The sequence below is a fragment of the Orbicella franksi genome, chromosome 10 (assembly GCF_964199315.1).
Source record: "Orbicella franksi chromosome 10, jaOrbFran1.1, whole genome shotgun sequence".
NCBI classification, from domain to species: domain Eukaryota; kingdom Metazoa; phylum Cnidaria; class Anthozoa; order Scleractinia; family Merulinidae; genus Orbicella; species Orbicella franksi.
Window position 1 is genome coordinate 3,919,281 of NC_138154.1, and position 10,505 is coordinate 3,929,785.

The 10,505-nt window shown below is 39.5% G+C and overlaps 1 protein-coding gene across 1 annotated transcript in view; it reads right to left on the reverse strand.

Moving 5' to 3' along the window:
* The window catches only part of LOC145500950 (uncharacterized), a 136,469-nt gene extending 126,642 nt beyond the window's left edge, over window positions 1–9,827 (reverse strand). Inside the window, exons 1-2 of the mRNA XM_081480519.1 lie at window positions 9,373–9,827; window positions 3,034–3,104 (exon numbers count right to left, since the gene is read on the reverse strand). The gene's annotated coding sequence lies outside the window, so the exon portion shown is untranslated. The remainder of the gene's footprint in view (window positions 1–3,033; window positions 3,105–9,372) is intronic.
* Between the last annotated feature and the right edge of the window lie 678 nt (window positions 9,828–10,505).

Sequence of the window (10,505 nt, forward strand, 5' to 3'; positions counted from 1 at the left end):
CTTTGTCCCAAACGATCAAATCGGAAACATTGGAAGCACTTTGAACTGATTGCCAATGACAACGCTTGTTGAACATAATGATGGAAGCTTCATTGTTGGCATTTCTGGCACGTATATTCTACAAATTTTTGAGTTTGAATTTATACGAGTTACGATATTTCCTGGAAAATGGATTAAAAGCGGCTTTGATAATGACTACGGGTCCCTAAAGTTTGCTTTTTAATTCCTTGAGTCATTAAACCAGTTAACAGAACACATGTATTCACAAATGTATGTTTAGAAGGTACGTTACCTGGAGGATGCTCAGTCATGACTTCCGTTTGTTGAGTTGGTAGTGTTCTTCTTATTGAACTCTGACAAGTTACAGCAGAATCTACCGAAAGAAAGCATGACCACTTAGTTGCTTCACTGGTGATTTAAGGGGACTATACTGACAACGATGATTCTCATACAACTTTGTATGTACCATACAATTTCCCAAAAGCTTCCCTAGGTTATCTTTTTTTGAGATAAAAATGCCGAGCATCAAAAGTTGTTTTCTACTTTACAGTTATTTCCAAGGATAACAAGCAAATATAAAGCTCTGCTTTCTGAGAATTCCAAGCTTCCTACCAGATGAGCTAATATATTAAGAAAATTATTCTGTTGTTGTATGAGTAGCCATTCTATTGCTAACAGAAGTTGACACTGAAAATATTCCTACCTTGAGTCATATTGATCATCTTACTAACGAGAGTTTTGGTTTGGTTATCCCAACTGTATTCTTTCTCGTAAGACGCACGTAATGCTTCCGATTCCTGAAGTCTCTTCTTTCTGTTTCTGTCCCGGACATCCTTGATAGCTTTGGCCCACGCTTCAGAATCCTCTGAATCAATCACAAAAAATGGACCAAAAAGTACGTTACTTAGTGCTTCTCCAAACCCGGAGTTTCTGCTTACAAGAATGGGGAGACCAGCTGATAAGGCTTCTAGGCCTGTTAAACCAAAACCCTCTGTTCTCGAGGGCATTATAGCAAGATCCACTTCGCGAAGCAATTTTTTCAAACTTTCTCGGCTTTCTTTAAAGCTTCTTACAGTTAGAGATTGAGCAGGGATGCAACAATCGAGCAAACGATTCTTAACCTCGTCTTGCTTTCCATCTGGTGCACCAACAAAAGTTAGATGGGTGTCATCTAACATAGCAACAGCTTTGGCTGCAATGTCAAATCCTTTCAATTCAAAGTCTTCATCATCTCCACGCCCAAAGACAAGGACTCGGAATTTTTTTCTTTCATCATCAACCTGCTCAACTTCAGAAAAATCAGCGAAAATTCCAGGAGTAAATTCAAAAACTGTTTGATCTTTCCCACTCGGGCGAAGGTAAGCACGAAAAGCCTCAGTCAATTTGGGTCCAACTGTTACAACAAAATCAGCCATTTCACAAAGTTCGACTTCTGTTTCATGCTTTTTCTCATTAACTGATACTGGATTCGAATATGTCTTATACATCCCGAGTTCCTCGGGGGCGGTATGCACAACCTGAACCCATTTACATTTGTGATAATGCCTTATAACTTGTGCTTGATGACCGAGCTTGACACCATGGCCAACAACTATGTCAATTTGTAAATCAATTGGTGGGCACACAAGCCATGCCAGCTCATCCATACCAGGCCGCCTGATTGCCTCGACAAGATTAATCTTGCGACCAAGAGCTGTTTTCTTGTCCTCTTCATTACATCGTGGGACAAAGAAGGTGACCTCTACCTCAGGACTTTTTGCAACGTTTATTGCTAACTCTCTGTTTAAAGTGGAAAGTCCTCCTTTACTTGATCTCCATTCCGATCCCAGGAAAGTAACTTTTAATCTTCCTGATGATGAGTGTGCTCCACTACTTTCTTGAAATTCTCCTCCACTGGATTCCTGGGAAGAGCTCGATGATTTTGACTCCTGAAATAAATCATGCAAAATAGTGAACAAGGTAACTGGAATTATAAGTGAAACGATTTTGGTGGGTTTCCGGCCTCAAAGTTTGTCCCACGTAGGAGAGAAGAGAAATTCAGTTTTAAAACGAAGAAAGCGACAAATGCCTACTGCTATCTTACAAAACCTCTTTACGGGGCTTCCTTCAATTTGATGAAAAATAAGTAAATGATGAGATAAATTGAGTACCCAGTGATAAAAATGCGGGCTGCATACGAGTTACGTGGTTCATCAGGCCGGCGCTTATCCTCGGTCTCTGTAGCATGAAGCGACTAAGAATATTTCGACACCCCCTGCTGGTCTATCGCAGGGTTACCTCCAGCATTAAATTGGTAAGTTCTCATTTTTACACCCGGGTGGAGAGACCCGGTACCTGGTGATACAGGTTCTTTATACACGAGCTACCGAGTTACCGAATTATTTAAGACATAAAGAGTTAAATACCTTTCCCTGTGAAGACATCACCGGAAGCGTTTGGTACCCAACAAATGTCCTTACTGATTACACAGTCACTAAAACGATAAATGGGAATTCATGGCTTCATTGGCTCTTTTTCTTCCACGTATGGGATAAACTATAATACAGCACAATAATGTTTGTTTTTGTGTTTCATTGTCAAAGAGAGCAACTGAAAATTTATATCATCAGTAAACAGGTAATGAGGCATGTTGCCTTTCTACACCTGGAGGGTAATCAGTTAATCTCGCGACGCTGATGTTTCACAGAGGGTTTCCATTAAGATCTTTCTGTGCTTAGAGCATAAATGTCTTATTTGAAGACTCAGTTTTGAGACAGCTACCTTTTGTTGGAGCAGAGCCAACAAAAGAGTTCGAGGACAAAGTTTGCAACGTCAGCAGGTATCGTCAAAAAATAGAAAGAACTGTACTCAGGAAAACGTTAGTTACGCTGGTACTATGAATATACAGCGCGCAGTTTCCTTTAATAACTGAGCCAGAGAGTTGATGAATTGCCTCATTTCCTAACACTTTGCACTATGGTCATTAGGGCTAGAGAAAATGATTTTTTCACGGCAAAACTAATTTACTTCTTTACAAATAACTCCTGTAGATACCTTCTCTTTTGTGAGGACACCATAAGAAACTTCGGGTTCAGGGAGGATCCCTTACAGGCTATGCAAAGTCACTAAAATGATAAAAGACAATTGATTACCAAACAACTACGTTAATGACCACGGGCTGGCACTGTGTTCAGACTGCACCCATTTTTGTGTCAAGAGGAGGCCTGTGGCTTTTTCCTTGCGCCCTCACCTTTGCTAGACCAATAGTAAATAGAGTTTGTGCTTTTCAGTTTTTTGCCAGCATGCAGACGAGCTTCGTTCGCTCAAAGCTTAACAAAACAGAGACAAACCATGTGTTGGGGTAACATTTGATAATGTGTCATGGGTGCTTTTACAAACCGGTCATGGTTGATAACTGATCTATTAAAATTAAAATAGCAAATTGCATGCTTTATTGTAGGGGGAGGGGCGGAGAGTAGAGCATATACTTATTCTTCCTGTTAACAATTTTTCAATATTGTGTGGAAAAACAAAACTAGGGTCTTTTAAAAAGAAGCATGATAAATTAGATGTTTCGTCACAAGAAGAACATATCATTCACTCCTTCACTCCTTCACTCCTTCACTCCTTCACTCCTTCACTCCTTCACTCCTTCACTCCTTCACTCCTTCACTCCTTCACTCCTTCACTCCTTCACTCTTTCACTCCTTCACTCCTTCACTCCTTCACTCCTTCACTCCTTCACTCCTTCACTCCTTCACTCCTTCACTCCTTCACTCCTTCACTCCTTCACTCCTTCACTCCTTCACTCCTTCACTTCTTCACTCCTTCACTCCTTCACTCCTTCACTCCTTCACTCTTTCACTCCTTCACTCCTTCACTCCTTCACTCCTTCACTCCTTCACTCCTTCACTCCTTCACTCCTTCACTCCTTCACTCCTTCACTCCTTCACTCCTTCACTCCTTCACTCCTTCACTCCTTCACTCCTTCACTCCTTCACTCCTTCACTCCTTCACTCCTTCACTCCTTCACTCCTTCACTCTTTCACTCTTTCACTCCTTCACTCTATCACTCCTTCACTTCCTGTTAGACATTTGAAATCCCGGGGAGAACTTCCATATGAGAAGGTCAGGGGTGCTCGTCAGAAAGGAGACTAATATGGGAGTCGCTTGAGCTTCATTAGACCCCTAAAAGATACCATTTAAAGCGGAATAGGTTCGATTACTAGCCACTGTTTAATAAAGGATCGCAGGCGTACTTGTAAACCCGACAGAGATCAGCGGGAATCAAGCCCAAAAAATAGAAATTAAATGAGAGCGTTTCTTTTATTTATTATTTCTTCTAGTGCACCCTAAAGGGTACTTTGACAGCGAAAAATGGCGACGTTTCGTCGTCAACACCCTAAGTGAGACCAGAATCCTTGATTTGTATCGGAGATGACAAGCATCCCCGACCTTCTCATATAGGAGTTCACCCCCGGGTTTCGAACATCAGCCGTCTAAGGCCGTTTTACAATCGCTTGCGCCGTGTCAAGTTAGTTATTTTTTGATTGCTGACTGAAGTACTCGATATCTTACTGCAGAAATGCCCTACATTGAATAAATTTCCGCACGTACGTTTTTAACTTGGAAAACATTATTGTCCGAGTTGTAGTGCTGAAGCGATTTCACTCCAGCACTCCTTTAATCCTTCACTTCCTGTTAGACATTTGGAACATTTCGCGCGAACGTTTTTATGAATAGAAGCTACTTGTACGTAATTATATAAATAGCTCATTTCCCGAAGGTGCCCGCCCATGCAGGTTTAACCACACTCGATTGCCGAAAAAGAAGACATTGAAAGTCACAAATCAAAATTGACGAGCTGTATAAATTTCCGAATGATTCAAGCCGTGATTAAATGTTTTAGATGATCAACATTCAAGAGAACTGAGAAGAATTCGAGCGATGTGTTACGCTGTTAATTTATACGGTATTGTAAATAAATACACATAAATACGGACATGACGAAATGAGGAACAAATAGTTGATAAATAGAGGAAACGACATTACACAAGGCTGGAAGTTCTGCAGTCTTTAATATCGCCTTGGAAAGGGAAGGAAAAAAAGAGGTTGTTACAACACGGGGTATTTGTATTTGGTCACCCATCCAGGTACGAAACCCGCCGAACAGGGGTTTTGTTGAGCGGGCGAGACGTGGTCCTGCCCTTATGGTATATTGACTCTACGCTGAACGCATTCTTTTTAATTCCAAGACGAGAAAAGGTTACAAAGAGAGAAAAAAAAAATCACTGATACTGGCTGGGAAAATAAAGAACGAAAAAATTGAGAGGAATGAAATTAGAATTATTACTTGCTTTGGTGATCGGATAAGAAGCGGTACTTTCTTTATAATTGTGTCGGTCTCTCGGACAAGGATAACTCGGTCTCTCGGACCGATAACTTCATGAATGTTTTACATCTCCTCGTGTATTCTCTGACCGTTGCGTTTTGCACTATTTCTTAACAATACCAGTGGGCTTTAACTTAACGTCATTCCACTGAAATAGAACCTGCACTGAGATTTTTGTCAAACTTTGCCTATTGACTGTTTATATTGTAGGAAATTAAATTTGAAAATAAAAATGAGGGGTCCCCATGTTCGTTTAGGAGCAACAGCACCTTGTTTATACCATATAAATCCTTACAATAGCACCGTGATTATAGTCACGATTGCTTGCTAAATTCACGTTTCCGACGATTGTTTCTTGCTCAACACTGAGAATTGGCCCATATTTATTTTACATAGAGAAATTTATTACTCAATTCAACACAACAGAAAAAAATGATAGGTCACCGTACTCGCTTTCGAGAAAATGACGATTTACCTCTATGGCGAGGTCCAGCCGCAAAGAAAAAGCCGCCATTTTTTAACGCGCGCGCGCTAATCACGCGTGAAATTATGCGCAGTAGGGATGCGCAATGCAATACTGGGAAATGACCTTAACCTACGGATTAAAACCCTACGTCAGTGGCATCAAAATTGTCACTGTTTACAGGATATCCATGTTCCAAGTTAATTGGCTTATAGCCGCTTGATTATATATATTTTTTTTACCTATACTTGACATATAAATTACGTTGTTCCATAAAACGGTCTGTCCTAATAACATTGAATTAGTCTGCAATGGAAACCTAGGTTTCAGTTTTTGATTTATTGATGCCTCACGATGATCTGCTGGTATTTTTGCAATCTTGTCACTCAAGATCGGACATAAACACGATTGAAGCATTACTAATGGTTGCCTGTTTGTTGACAGTAAAAGACATCGCTTTCTTACTTGATGATTCTATGTCCATGGCCCCCCATATTACCGCAGCGTGTCAATCTTCCTTTTTCCGACTATGCAACATATCTTAAGGTGGCTTCCTATAGTTTTACAATCGCACACGCGCTGAGGACGAAACCTCGAGTAATTTGTGCGCCCTCGAAGGAAAACGTCAGTGTTTTTCGATATTCTATGACGTCAACATGAGCACAAAAAGCAAAACTGACAATGAATTTTTCCGCGTTTCCTTCGGTCAATTTTTTTTTAAGTTTGGCTCAGTTGTAACCACATACAATTCCTATAAAATACCCTATTTTTTGCTAAAATCTGTCAGAGGTTATCTAATATATTTAGAAGAATGACAAATTACAGAATATTGGAAAAACCGTCTGAACAACCTTGACTTTTTACCAACTCAAAATGTCAGGCAATATTTCCATGATGTGGCAAAGTATGAAGTAATTTCACCGACAGAAAGTATAAATATTAAGGAATTTAAGCCAAAATGAGGAGTATATCTGCCTGACATCAGATGAGATGTTGCCATGGTGACGGCCTTAATCCAAAAATTGTCAACCAAAAATAAGCCTTATTTCAACAGTACCCATACTGAAAAATATCTACAGGGAAAGCTTTAAGAGAAATAAACTAAGTTGTCTTTTCTAACTGGCGCTCTATAGGGAGAGTGTTCGTAAATGAAACCTCCAAAACCATTGTACATACATCAACTTCAGCTAACATCAAAGATTGACTACTGGAACTCTTTTACTTCTGCAAGATTCTAAACTGTATGAGCATATTACTCAACTCCGTAAGTAATTTGAAAACCAACTTTAACCCCCCCTCCCGGTGTTCTTCAACTGGTCTTCAATGACCAAACTCCTTCTTGGACTAGCTGACTTTCTGTTTACTATCAACCAGTGAGATTACCTACTGCAGAATCAGACCAATAATCTTCCAACTTGTGGAGACGCCAATGCTATATAAAGCTTTGCCCCCCTTTGCGCGCCCCTCCTCCAAAATAAGGAAATTTTTCAACAATACGAGTTACTCTAATTTCCTTTCACGAAGGATGTAAATGTAGGCATAATGAAGTATGGGGTAAAACGTTAAACAGAATCTTCTAAAGCTTCATTACTTTACATTTGGTTAAATTTTATGCGAAACTTTGCAGTCTCTATAGTCGCAGTTTCCTAGAAATTCATTGTTGCATAATGAAGGACCAAAATTTTCACTGTTTACAGGATATCCATGTTCAAAGTTGACTGGCTCATAGCCGCTTGATTATATGTTTTTTTTTTTTTTACCTATATTTGACATATAAATTACGTTGTTCCATAAAACGTCCTGTCCTAATAACATTGAATTAGTCTGCAATGGAAACCTAGGTTTCAGCTTTTGATTTATTGATGCCTCACGATGATCTGCTGGTATTTTTGCCGTCTTGTCACTCAAGATCGGACATAAACACGATTAAAGCATCACTAATGGTTCCCTAGAAATTCATTTTCCTAGAAATTCATTGTTGCATAGTGAAGGACCAAAGGGTGCCGCCAGCTACCCAAGAAACGTCTTCCTTAGCAACAAATTCTGCACCTTTGCGTATCCAGGCACTGATTCAAAGCTCGCCTCAGACATTAAAAAGGCTTGGCTGCTTCCCAACCGTCTGATTGTAATGTGATGTTTAAAGGAATTCAAAGAAGTAGATCTTTTTAAACATCAGGTGAATAACGTTATCAGATAATGCAGTTGAAAATAAATTAATTCGAAAGGTAATTTGACATCCAAGTCATGCTTCGCTAGCCGTTTTGACACAAAATATTATTCAAACTTTGCTGCATGTCAATATTGTCAAAGCAATTTTACTGTCGAACGACCATTTCTACAGCCTGTTCCTAATTAAAGCTCATAGCCCCTTTCAAATAATAAAGTACTGATATAAAACATATCCCTAAGTTTACTCTATTTGGTTAATACTAGCTAGTTTAGGGAGACGAGACAGATGCCGACAAGAACACTCGAAACTATGTTAAAATTAAAACAACAATTAAATAACTATTCTCACAGTTACCTAACTGATATCACTGATGACTTCTTGCACTTAATGATTAACTCGGTTAGTAGCTACAAATAATGTAACTAAAATACCAAGGACATCATTAAAAGCGTTGTTTTAAACCAAACTTTACACTCATTTTAGCTTGTTGAATAATTAACACTGGTGCACTCAAGCAAACGACAGCTAAATCAGCATAGGACACTGCACACAATGCAAATTGTCGATATAAAGGCCAACTTCTTGTTCTGTCTGCTTGTGAACAAAGTGATTTATCATCGACACCTCACGAAAAACTCCTTCTTACAGGAATGCCTATAGTATCGAGAGTTGCATAATAGCGTTGAGCCTGTAAAGATTTAGCTCTCACTAAATTGTCGGTGAGTTCCTCCTCTACCGACATTCGTATGGTGTTCGACAAGTTTTTCGTAGAACTAGCGCTAAAAGGCTCTACAGTCAATTTTAAGAAAAACAACTCAATCATCCATAAACCTGTATTTTGACGAGTCTTGCGGGAAGAGACTCGGTAATTCACAAGTTAAAGGGGAACTAAAGTGAACTCATCAGCATGCTGGGAAGTCGTCGTTTGAATCCCACAAACGGGAGTAAGATAACCGGTAAATAAGAAGACGAATACCCGCGGATTTCATACATCAGAAGTCATTACATCGTGATTCCTTTAAAACATTGCTATTTCAGCTCTCGTAAGACAAAAAGATCGCATCAGGCTCAGCCTATGTTATACGATCGGCAAAGCCGAATCTTAATACGATATGCCAAATCCTGTATCAGCCAACAGTGCCTAGTAAACGTTTTCTTCATCTTATAAATTTCGAGGTCGGAGTTTTTCAGTGATGAACACACAATTTTTCAAACTACATTTCCTGATTTTCGATCTTTTTTCATCCCGGTGACTTAAGCGAATTAACGATTTCCGCTGATATCATTAGAAAACAGTGAAACTGTCTCTAGAATACGGACGTCGACTTGCATTACAAAATGCGCATGAACTAACTAGGTAAAACAAACCTGTAATCGTGCCACTTCACTCTGTAATCGCGTCACTCAGTCATCTTGAATAATGCGTATCCAGAGTAGGAGAAGACTCAATCAAGTGTAGTACATTCCTTGGTGTAATCTGAGCAAACGCCGTTGAAAATACCCTTTGCGTCGAGAACTTTCTAGAGTTTGACCTTTCGATTTCAATTTCCTGCTACTGATATTCTAATTCTGTAGCTGACTAACGCGAATTTCCATAAGTAATAGTAATTGGGCCGAGTGGAGTACGATTTAGGGAGTAATCACGCGAGTAATTTAAAAATCGGTCGAGCGCGAAGCGCAAGGTCGATTTGAAATTACGAGCACGATTATTCCCTGAATTGTACAACCCGAGGTCCAATTACTAATTAATCGTATCTGTAACAAATTTCGGAATTGAAATTGTCGTTTGAGAACTTCTTTTGGGCTGAAACGATTGTAGCGCTTTTCATAAGTTTTGGAAACTGTAGGAAACATTGCAAAGGGAGTCATTACAGCGCGCGTAATTGATATGCGAATCACGTGGGTATCCAATTACAAAAAATGTATCAAATAGGCGCACAGGGAACCAACCACGATGGAGAATTTTGTTATAGATGTGATTAAAAAACCTAATCAAAAGACATTTCAGAGCTCAAAAGACATTTTTATTTCCAAAATTTGTCGTACAATTCAGGGAGAAATCGTGCTCGTGGTAGTGCTCGTAATTTCAAATCGGCGTCGCGCTTCGCGCTCGTCCGCTTTTGAAATTACACGCGCGATTTCTCCCTGAATTGTACTCCAGTCGGTCCAATTACTATTACTAATAGCTGAAGGGACTAGATTTGGGATATCTGAGCTTAAAGGCAATAAAAAAAATAATAATTAAGAACAGTAGATATTATTATATGTCTGTTATACTCGGAAATAAAAGTAAGTTTAAAGTAATTTGGATAGTCCGTTGTGTTGCATTACTTGGCTTAGTGATTGGTGTAGAAACCTCGAGCCACTTTCTCAACCAATCAGAAGAAAAACTAAAACAAATCGTGGCGCGCTCACGCACGCTTTCCGGCGCTTGGACCAGTTACATGTATTTACCTCCAGTTTTGTTGGTATTAAGAAGCTTGTAGGCTATTATTCACATC